Below are 10,502 nucleotides of genomic sequence, written 5' to 3' on the forward strand. Positions count from 1 at the left end.
TCGTCGAATATAGATTTAACTTGAGCACTCTTTTCATGGGGAATTTGTGATAGGGAATTATGTTGTCGTTCAACTGTTGTGAGCAATCAAAATGGCCTTGCCTGGCTTGGAAGTAAGCACATCTTTTGAACTCTGAGCAATATTTCATGTCTAGTCTTGCAGTTCTTTATCTGCCTGACACTCAGTCTGATGCTATCCAGATCTTTCATATAATCCCAATATGACCTTTTAAATGACATGATTAACCCCCAATTAGTGAACCTTCATTTTGGACAAGTTGGATGGAAGCAACATCAGGACCTCCTCTCCAGGCCTAGATTCCTTTTTGGTGACAATCCTGTCTTCCCAGAATGTGGTGACAATCCTGTCTCCCCAGAATGTGGTGACAATTCTGTCTTCCCAGGATTTAACTTGTGGCACTCTATCATATTCTTTTTCACTCCCTCGCCTTCTGATGACTCAAAACAAGTTCAACAACTGACTTCTTCATCTGACCCTCACCAATGAATATACCCTAAGAATCTGTATTGACCATCTTACTGGCCAACCATAGTGCAGCTGAGACAGCAAAATGATAGTCTCTTCATCTGGTGCCATTTTAGAACAGTTTCTGCAAGAGAACTTTGAGCATGCCATTCAACCTTTCTCTTTGACTCAGTATATATTTTGGTCCTCATGAAAAGATGCATTTATTGACAAATGTTTGTATGTTTGTACTCCTATGATTTTTGTAAAAGTTATTTGCTCCTTGTGACTTACAGCTGGAGGCAGTGTGGGACTGTAGCTACTCATGCAGCTTTTAGTGAATTGCTGTGAAATTTAGGAATTACAATAATCTTCAGCAATTTAAGGGACATGGTCATCAAGAATGGTTTACAAGGTTCTGATTTTGTCTGGATGAGCATCATCACATCTGCACTATATCCTTAATAAGCAATACTTCCTTCATGTCTACTGTTCTGATCAATTTATTAGCCATTCAGCAGTTGTATTCTGGAAAAAGTTTGTTGAATGTAGATTGCCTGAGTCATTGCTTTCTTATATATTAGGACAGTCCTGTACTCTATGTCTGTTTCCATGACAATAATAGTCCATATTCTATGTTTGTTTCTGTTTACATACCCGGTAACAATAATAGTTCTTACTCTATGTCTGTTTCCATGACATCAATAGTCCATACTCTGTCTGTTTCCATGACAATTATACTTATATATTGTACTTCTCTATGTCTGTTTCTGTCTGTTTACATAGCAGTAATAGTCATTACTGTCTGTTTCCATGACAGCAATAGTCTCTACTCTGTCTGTTTCTATGACAATAATAGTCCATACTCTATGTATGTTTCCATGACAATAATTGTCTGTACTCTGTCTGTTTCCATGAAAATGATAGTCCATACTCTATGTCTGTTTCCATGACAGTAATAGTCTGTACTCTGTGTCTATTTCCATGACAATAATAGTCCATACTCGATGTATGTTTCCAAGACAATAATAGATATACAACCTATTAAGTTGTTGTCTGTACACATTGGATTTCTGCTAGTCTTCTTTGTTTCCTTTGTAAAACTGACCGCTCTGGTGGCCTAGTGGTTAGAGTGTCCACCTCGGTTGCGGGAGGTTGTGGGTTTGATCCCCAGTTGATTCATACCAAAGACTTACAAAAATGGTACTAACAGCTGCCTTGCTTGGCGCTCATCATTAAGAGGTTAGTGTTAGGACTGGCCGGCCTGGTATCAGGATACTGTAACTGGGTGGGACATCATGCTACATGTCTGCAGCATGATGCCCCAGTGCTAGACATCACTATAAACTGTCACACTGCAGACATCATAGCGATATGAATGAAAAATTGTTAAAAGCTACGTTAAAAATCCAAATCACACTCCTTTGTAAAACTTGACAAAGCAGACTCCATGGATGAATCTTTGTGTTGGTTGTTTTGGTTTACAATGATCAAGTTCTCACAGATGAATCTTTGTGTTGTTTTTGTTTACAATGATCAAGTCCTCACAGATGAATCTTTGTGTTGGTTGTTTTTGTTTACAATGATCAAGTCCTCACAGATGAATCTTTATGTTGGTTGTTTTTGTTTACAATGATCAAGTCCTCACAGATGAATCTTTATGTTGGTTGTTTTTGTTTACAATGATCAAGTCCTCACAGATGAATCTTTGTGTTGGTTGTTTTTGTTTACAATGATCAAGTCCTCACAGATGAATCTTTATGTTGGTTGTTTTTGTTTACAATGATCAAGTCCTCACAGATGAATCTTTGTGTTGGTTGTTTTTGTTTACAATGATCAAGTCCTCACAGATGAATCTTTGTGTTGGTTATTTTTGTTTACAATGATCAAGTCCTCACAGATGAATCTTTGTGTTGATTGTCTTGATTTAAAATGAACTAATCTTCACAGATGCTTCTGATACAGATAAGAAGACCTTGTTTTTTTTTTTATTCATCGTGCGTTTTCTGGATGGAGAACTTTTAGGAAGGAGTGTTTACAAAACATTCCAGTGGGCTTTTGTCTGTACAAAAACATCTCAGTGGACTTTTATATTTACAAAACATTCCACTGAACTTTTGTCTTGAACATATCTGGCTAGGTATTTACACTGAAATACCTTCCTAAAGTTACATTGTAATATATTCCTAAAGTTAACACTGTAATACCTTCCTAAAGTTAACACTGTAATACCTTCCTAAAGTTACACTGTGATATGTTCCTACAGTTACAGTGTACTACCTTCCTACAGTCAGAAGAATTCTTACTGGCCTCTTCCTCCACTTGCTGAAACCAATAATTTGTATGGGTAAAAAAACTGTGAACAATAACATTTAACATAAAAGTAGATTCCATAGAAAGTGTAATCTTTACTCAAACTATGGCACAGGATGATTGCCTGCTTTGGCACAGGATGACTGCCTGTTTAGGCAAAACAGTTTGGTCTTTTTTAAACCAGGTGGTAGATTATGAAATACTCTAGTTGCTGAAAGCTTTAGAACTGATTCTAAAGTCAGAATTCATTAGAAATATAAAATGTTGCCTTTACTCTATCTTTACAGTGATGACAGGTCACAGACCTGAACACTGTGTGCCAGCCTGATCATGTTGAGCTAGACGTGTGATACATATTGAAATCTCTTATAACATTACCGTATGTGACTGATTCAAGTCATTAAACCAACACTACCCAATACAGCCATACTCTTATAACATTACTGTATGTGACTGATTCAAGTCATGAAATCAACACTACCCAATACAGCCATACTCTTATAACATTACTGTATGTGACTGATTCAAGTCATTAAATCAACACTACCCAATACTGCCATACTCTTATAACATTACTGTATGTGACTGATTCAAGTCATGAAATCAACACTACCCAATACTGCCATACTCTTATAACATTACTGTATGTGACTGATTCAAGTCATTAAACCAACACTAACCAACAATTCCCTAACCTCTTTATTTTAATGATGATCAATATTTCTCTTATGGCAACAAGAATTTATTTCCAGTCTCATGCTTAGATAATGATTTGGTAGCAATCAGACCAGTGCTTATGATGTTTTCAAATACTTCATGGCTTCCTGTGTAATTTGGTATTCAATCCTGGTCATGATAATTGTAGTTAAAAGCATAATGGTAAATAACATTTTTCGGATTGAAATCCTAAACATAATACAATTAGCATGAACCCTAGAACCTCTTCACTTTGGTTGATGCTCTAATTAAAATCATTTTGGTATCCTTGAATATGTCCACCAGTAAGTGCATCTGTCAAAGTAGCAATCACTTTGGTATCCTTGAATATATCCATCAGTAAGTGCATCTGTCAAAGTAGCAATCACTTTGGTATCCTTGAATATATCCACCAGTAAGTGCATCTGTCAAAGTAGCAATCACTTTGGTATCCTTGAATATATCCATCAGTAAGTGCATCTGTCAAAGTAGCAATCACTTTGGTATCCTTGAGTATATCAATCAGTAAGTGCATCTGTCAAAGTAGCAATCACTTTGGTATCCTTGAATATATCCATCAGTAAGTGCATCTGTCAAAGTAGCAATCACTTTGGCATCCTTGAATATATCCATCAGTAAGTGCATCTGTCAAAGTAGCAATCACTTTGGTATCCTTGAGTATATCCACCAGTAAGTGCATCTGTGAAAGTAGCAATCACTTTGGTATCCTTGAATATATCCATCAGTAAGTGCATCTGTCAAAGTAGCAATCACTTTGGTATCCTTGAATATACCCATCAGTAAGTGCATCTGTCAAAGTAGCAGTCACTTTGGTATCCTTGAATATATCCATCAGTAAGTGCATCTGTCTGTCTACAGTTTAGCTTAACCTCAATATTAAAGTTTTTACGTTCATCCTATTTCAATACCATTTTACCCAACTCTGTTTGGATTTGGAATAGAGCTCAGAGGCAGGCTCAACAGAATGGTCATGTCAAGTTTCATGTATTAATGAGCAAATTACAAAGCTCACACGTAAGATAATGATTATTCTGTATCCACAATGTACAAAACTTTGCAAATTTCAAATAAGTAATGATCATGTGATACACAACATACACAAACTTGCACAGATCTATTCATAAATAATCAAGTGATAACAACATACAAAAACGTGCATAGATCTAATAATAAGTAATGACCATGTGGTAAACAACATATAAAACTTTGCACAGATGTGATACGAAATGATCATGTGATATGCAAAATACAGAAGATTGCACAGATCTAATAACAAGTAATGACCATGTGGTAAACAACATATAAAACTTTGCACAGATCTGATAAGAAATGATGATATGATATGCAAAATACAGAAGATTGCACAGATCTAATAATAAGTAATGATCATGAGATACACAACATTTAAAGATGGCACATATCTAATAATATGTGGCACTCTCCAGTTTCATATTTTGCATAGGGTTAGATTTTAAATGAAAAAGCATTCCCTGAGCATCCTCACTGGTTATACTGGCTATTTAAAAAAGACCCCGTATATATTAAGTATTGTTCAAAGAACACTTAATTCCCTTTATTTTGGTATATGATTGATGGGTGTAATATGGGTTATAGAGTACACAGCTTGGCCTTACTCCAGATGTGCACCTTTCAAAAAACTCCTCTCTCTGCTTGGCCATTTTCATTTCATAGACATAAGAGTATAATTATAAAAAGAGCCAGTAATTTATTTTAATTTTATAATGTAATTCATTCATTGCACTTTCAGAAGTTGGTATTGTCTAGTCTGGCAAAGTTTGTTTCCCTATTTTAATAATTACTGAGGACAGTATACTTTTGATTAATTCATGCTGATTTTTGGACAAAGGAGCAGTCATTTTAATTAGCTGTGTACTTAGATCATGTACAATTTCCACAAGTACAATATCCAATGACATTTCAGTCACTGTACATGAAAGTAACATAGAGGTATACCAATATTCTCTCCACTGTGCATGTTCCAAATTTAAACAACTTCACCTTATACTTGCCACTCTCTCAGAGGTTCATAATATCTTTAGAATGCCCCCTCCCAATAAGTAATGATCATGTGATACACAACATACAAAAATTTTGCACATATCTAATAATAAGTAAAGATCATGTGATACAAACTTTGCACAGATCTAATAATAAGTAATGATCATGTGACACAAATTTTGTACATATCTAATAATAAGTAATGATCATGTGATACAAACTTTGCACAGATCTAATAATAAGTAATGATCATGTGACACAAATTTTGTACATATCTAATAATAAGTAATGATCATGTGACACAAACTTTGTACATATCTAATAATAAGTAATGATCATGTGACACAAACTTTGCACAGATCAATTAAGTAATGATCACGTGACACAAACTTTGTACATATCTAATAATAAGTAATGATCATGTGATACAAACTTTGTACATATCTAATAATAAGTAATGATCATGTGACACAAACTTTGCACAGATCAATTAAGTAATGATCACATGACACAAACTTTGTACATATCTAATAATAAGTAATGATCATGTGATACAAACTTTGCACAGATCTAATAATAAGTAATGATCATGCAATACAATTGGTTTATTGCAGCAACTGGCACAGACCCTCTAGAGTCCCAGAATTATTCTATCATAATCACTAGGCACCATTGTTGTTAAAGCATGGAGTCCTGTGAGCTAACAGTTAAGAATATTATACACACAAATTTTAGTTTTGCTCTTTTCTACATAACAGGATTTCTTTTAGATTTATTGAGGAATCATACTGTTCAACTTTTTTTTTATTATGAGGTTAAGACTGTTTTATTTGTGTAGGTATATCTAGATTTTGTATGGTTAAGACTTTTATTAATATAGGACTGTTTAGATTTTCTTAGGTTAAGACTATTTTGTTGATATTGGACTATTTAAATGTAGCTAAGACTTTTTAAGCATATGTAGATTTTGTGAGGTTAAGACTGTTTTATTAATATAGGACTATTTAGATTTGTGAGGTTAAGACTGTTTTATTAATATAGGACTATTTAGATTTGTGAGGTTAAGACTGTTTTATTAATATAGGACTATTTAGATTTGTGAGGTTAAGACTGTTTTATTAATATAGGACTCTTTAGATTTGTGAGGTTAAGACTGTTTTATTAATATAGGACTATTTAGATTTGTGAGGTTAAGACTGTTTTATTAATATAGGACTATTTAGATTTGTGAGGTTAAGACTGTTTTATTAATATAGGACTATTTAAATTTGTGAGGTTAAGACTGTTTTATTAATATAGGACTATTTAGATTTGTGAGGTTAAGACTGTTTTATTAATATAGGACTATTTAGATTTGTGAGGTTAAGACTGTTTTATTAATATAGGACTATTTAAATTTGTGAGGTTAAGACTGTTTTATTAATATAGGACTATTTAGATTTGTGAGGTTAAGACTATTTTGTTGATACAAGTTTATGTAGATTTTGTATGTTTGCATATTCAGATCCAATTTTATTACCATTTTTTCAAGGTAGTAATGTGAAAATTGATGAACCAACTATGTGAAGTGTATATGAACGTACCATTCCTACATTAAGATGAAAAATTTCCTGGCCAGAATACCTCCATGCCATTCTCACCATAATATGAAAACATTTCCCACCAAGACTACTTCTATACCATTTCCCCAATAATATGAACAAATTCCCAGCCTGAATATTTTCAAACCATTTCCACAATAATATGAACAAATTCCCAGTTTGAATATCTCCATACCATTTCCACAATAATATGAACAAATTCCCAGCCTGAATACCTCCAAACCATTTCCACAATAATATGAGCAAATTCCCAGTTTGAATATCTCCATACCATTTCCACAATAATATGAACAAATTCCCAGCCTGAATACCTCCAAACCATTTCCACAATAATATGAACAAATTCCCAGTTTGAATATCTCCGTACCATTTCCACAATAAAATGAACAAATTCCCAGCCTGAATACCTCCAAACCATTTCCACAATAATATGAACAAATTCCCAGCTTGAATACCTCCATACCATTTCCACAATAATATGAACAAATTCCCAGCCTGAACTTCTCCATTTCCACAGTAATATGAACAAATTCCCAGCCTGAATACTGCCATACCATTTCCACAATAATATGAACAAATTCCCAGCCTGAATACCTCCATACCATTTCCACAGTAATATGAACAAATTCCCAGCCTGAATATCTCCATACCATTTCCACAGTAATATGAACAAATTCCCAGCCTGAATACCTCCATACCATTTCCACAGTAATATGAACAAATTCCCAGCCTGAATACCTCCAAACCATTTCCATGAAATGCATGACAAGTGTGGAAAATGAGAACGAACAACATGAGTTTATTTGTCTCTATAAAATGCAGGACAAGTGTAGAGAATAAAGAACATCATGAGTTGATAATCTGTATGAAATGCATGACAAGTGTAGAAAATAAAGAACATCAAGACTTGATACTCTGTATGAAATGCATGACAAGTGTAGAAAATAAAAAAGAACAGCATGACTTGATACTCTATGAAATGCATGACAAGTGTAGAAAATAAGAAACCATCAACATGAATTGATCATTTTTTATTCCATCACAGAGAGAAAAAATTCCCTGTTCCTGATTGAGTCAAGTATTTGCATGGGTTCATTGACATAATTCATTGTTAAATGTCATAAATCTTCAAGCTGTATAATCTAAATAATTTGGAAGATGTTTCTCAAAACTGCATATAATCTAAGTCACCAAAACCTAAATTGCCTGATTAAACATGTCTGTAATCTCTATGTGTGTGTTCTACATGCTACATAATCAGGGTACAGGTAACAAAGTAGTCACATTGCTGGCTGATGTCCTAATCTTGACTATTCATTTTTACATGCAAATGCAGCAGTCGTTTTTGATGAATTAAATATTTGTAAATATTAAACTATTTTTTACATATTGTACATTTTGTTGTCATTATTTGATATTATGAAGTATGTACTGTATATGCTTCTACGTGCATTCCCGCTAATACTGGTTTGTGTCTGCGTACATGCAAGTAAATGCTTGTTTGTGCCCCATTATATTCTAATACAGATTGGTCCAACATCTTCATTACTGTCGGCCACATGGACCAAATATGTAAAGTTTGCAAGCCATACATATATATTATAGTATGCAAACAAATATGTAAAGTTTGCAGGCCATATATATATATATTATAGTATGCAAACAAATATGTAAAGTTTGCAGGCCATACATATATATTATAGTATGCAAACAAATATGTAAAGTTTGCAAGCCATACATATATATTATAGTATGCAAACAAAAATTAAATGTGGGCCTTTAGTTGGACTGCTGTGTTCTAAAATATGAAACTTTATTTTAGCTTTATGATTTAGTGATGTATTTTTTCGTTGTCATTCTCAAAGTTCCAGTAGCCAGGTAATTTACCAACCTAAATCTGTCAGAGTCTGTGGCTACTTTTACTGCCCTTTTCAAGGAGCACCCCCAAGTCCCTGCTTCCAGTTACAGAATGACCTGTTATTTATTTATTTTCATCAAAATTATTAAAAATATAATTAATTGTAGGCCTGTGTGGCTATATTCTTTATTTACAGACTATGAATTGTACAAAATGAGTCCTTGGTAGTGAACAGTTTAATACTTGTAACATGGTTGTGTAGTTTTTTTAGGCATTCAAAATTTACGCAGGCATAACCAGAATAAATAGCTTTTTGGCCAGATAAATGTCTTAGGTCTATATAGTGTTACATAAATGTCTTGGGTCTATATAGTGTTACATAAATGTCTTAGGTCCATATAGTGTTACATAAATGTCTTAGGTCTATATAGTGTTACCTAAATGTGTTAGGTCCATATAGTGTTACATAAATGTCTTAGGTCTATATAGTGTTACATAAATGTGTTAGGTCCATATAGTGTTACATAAATGTCTTAGGTTCATATAGTGTTACATAAATGTCTTAGGTCCATATAGTGTTACATAAATGTCTTAGGTCTCTATAGTGTTACATAAATGTCTTAGGTCCATATAGTGTTACATAAATGTCTTAGGTCTATATAGTGTTACATAAATGTCTTAGGTCCATATAGTGTTACATAAATGTCTTGGGTCTATATAGTGTTACATAAATGTCTTAGGTTCATATAGTGTTACATAAATGTCTAAGGTCTGTATAGTGTTACATAAATGTCTTAGGTCTAAATAGTGTTACATAAATGTCTTAGGTCTATATAGTGTTACATAAATGTCTTAGGTCTATATAGTGTTACATAAATGTCTTAGGTCTATATAGTGTTACATAAATGTCTTAGGTCTATATAGTGTTACATAAATGTCTTAGGTCCATATAGTGTTACATAAATGTCTTAGGTCTATATAGTGTTACATAAATGTCTTAGGTCCATATAGTGTTACATAAATGTCTTAGGTCTATATAGTGTTACATAAATGTCTTAGGTCCATATAGTGTTACATAAATGTCTTAGGTTCATATAGTGTTACATAAATGTCTTAGGTTCATATAGTGTTACATAAATGTCTTAGGTCCATATAGTGTCACATAAATGTCTTAGGTCTCTATAGTGTTACATAAATGTCTTAGGTCCATATAGTGTTACATAAATGTCTTAGGTCTATATAGTGTTACATAAATGTCTTAGGTCCATATAGTGTTACATAAATGTCTTAGGTTCATATAGTGTTACATAAATGTCTTAGGTCTATATAGTGTTACATAAATGTCTTAGGTCTATATAGTGTTACATAAATGTCTTAGGTCTATATAGTGTTACATAAATATGTTAGGTCCATATAGTGTTACATAAATGTCTTAGGTCTATATAGTGTTACATAAATGTCTTAGGTTCATATAGTGTTACATAAATGTCTTAGGTCCATATAGTGTTACATAAATGTCTTAGGTCTCT

At 33.2% G+C, this 10,502-nt stretch overlaps 1 protein-coding gene across 1 annotated transcript in view; it reads left to right on the top strand.

The window, feature by feature from the left end:
• LOC149787293 (uncharacterized) overlaps positions 1-8,507 on the top strand; it is a 47,554-nt gene extending 39,047 nt beyond the window's left edge. The window contains exon 6 of the mRNA XM_089976085.1: positions 3,066-8,507. The gene's annotated coding sequence lies outside the window, so the exon portion shown is untranslated. The remainder of the gene's footprint in view (positions 1-3,065) is intronic.
• Positions 8,508-10,502: the final 1,995 nt, after the last annotated feature.

Source organism: Sinohyriopsis cumingii, chromosome 12, assembly GCF_028554795.1.
Source record: "Sinohyriopsis cumingii isolate HCF-2022 chromosome 12, ASM2855479v2, whole genome shotgun sequence".
Taxonomy (NCBI): Eukaryota; Metazoa; Mollusca; class Bivalvia; order Unionida; family Unionidae; genus Sinohyriopsis; species Sinohyriopsis cumingii.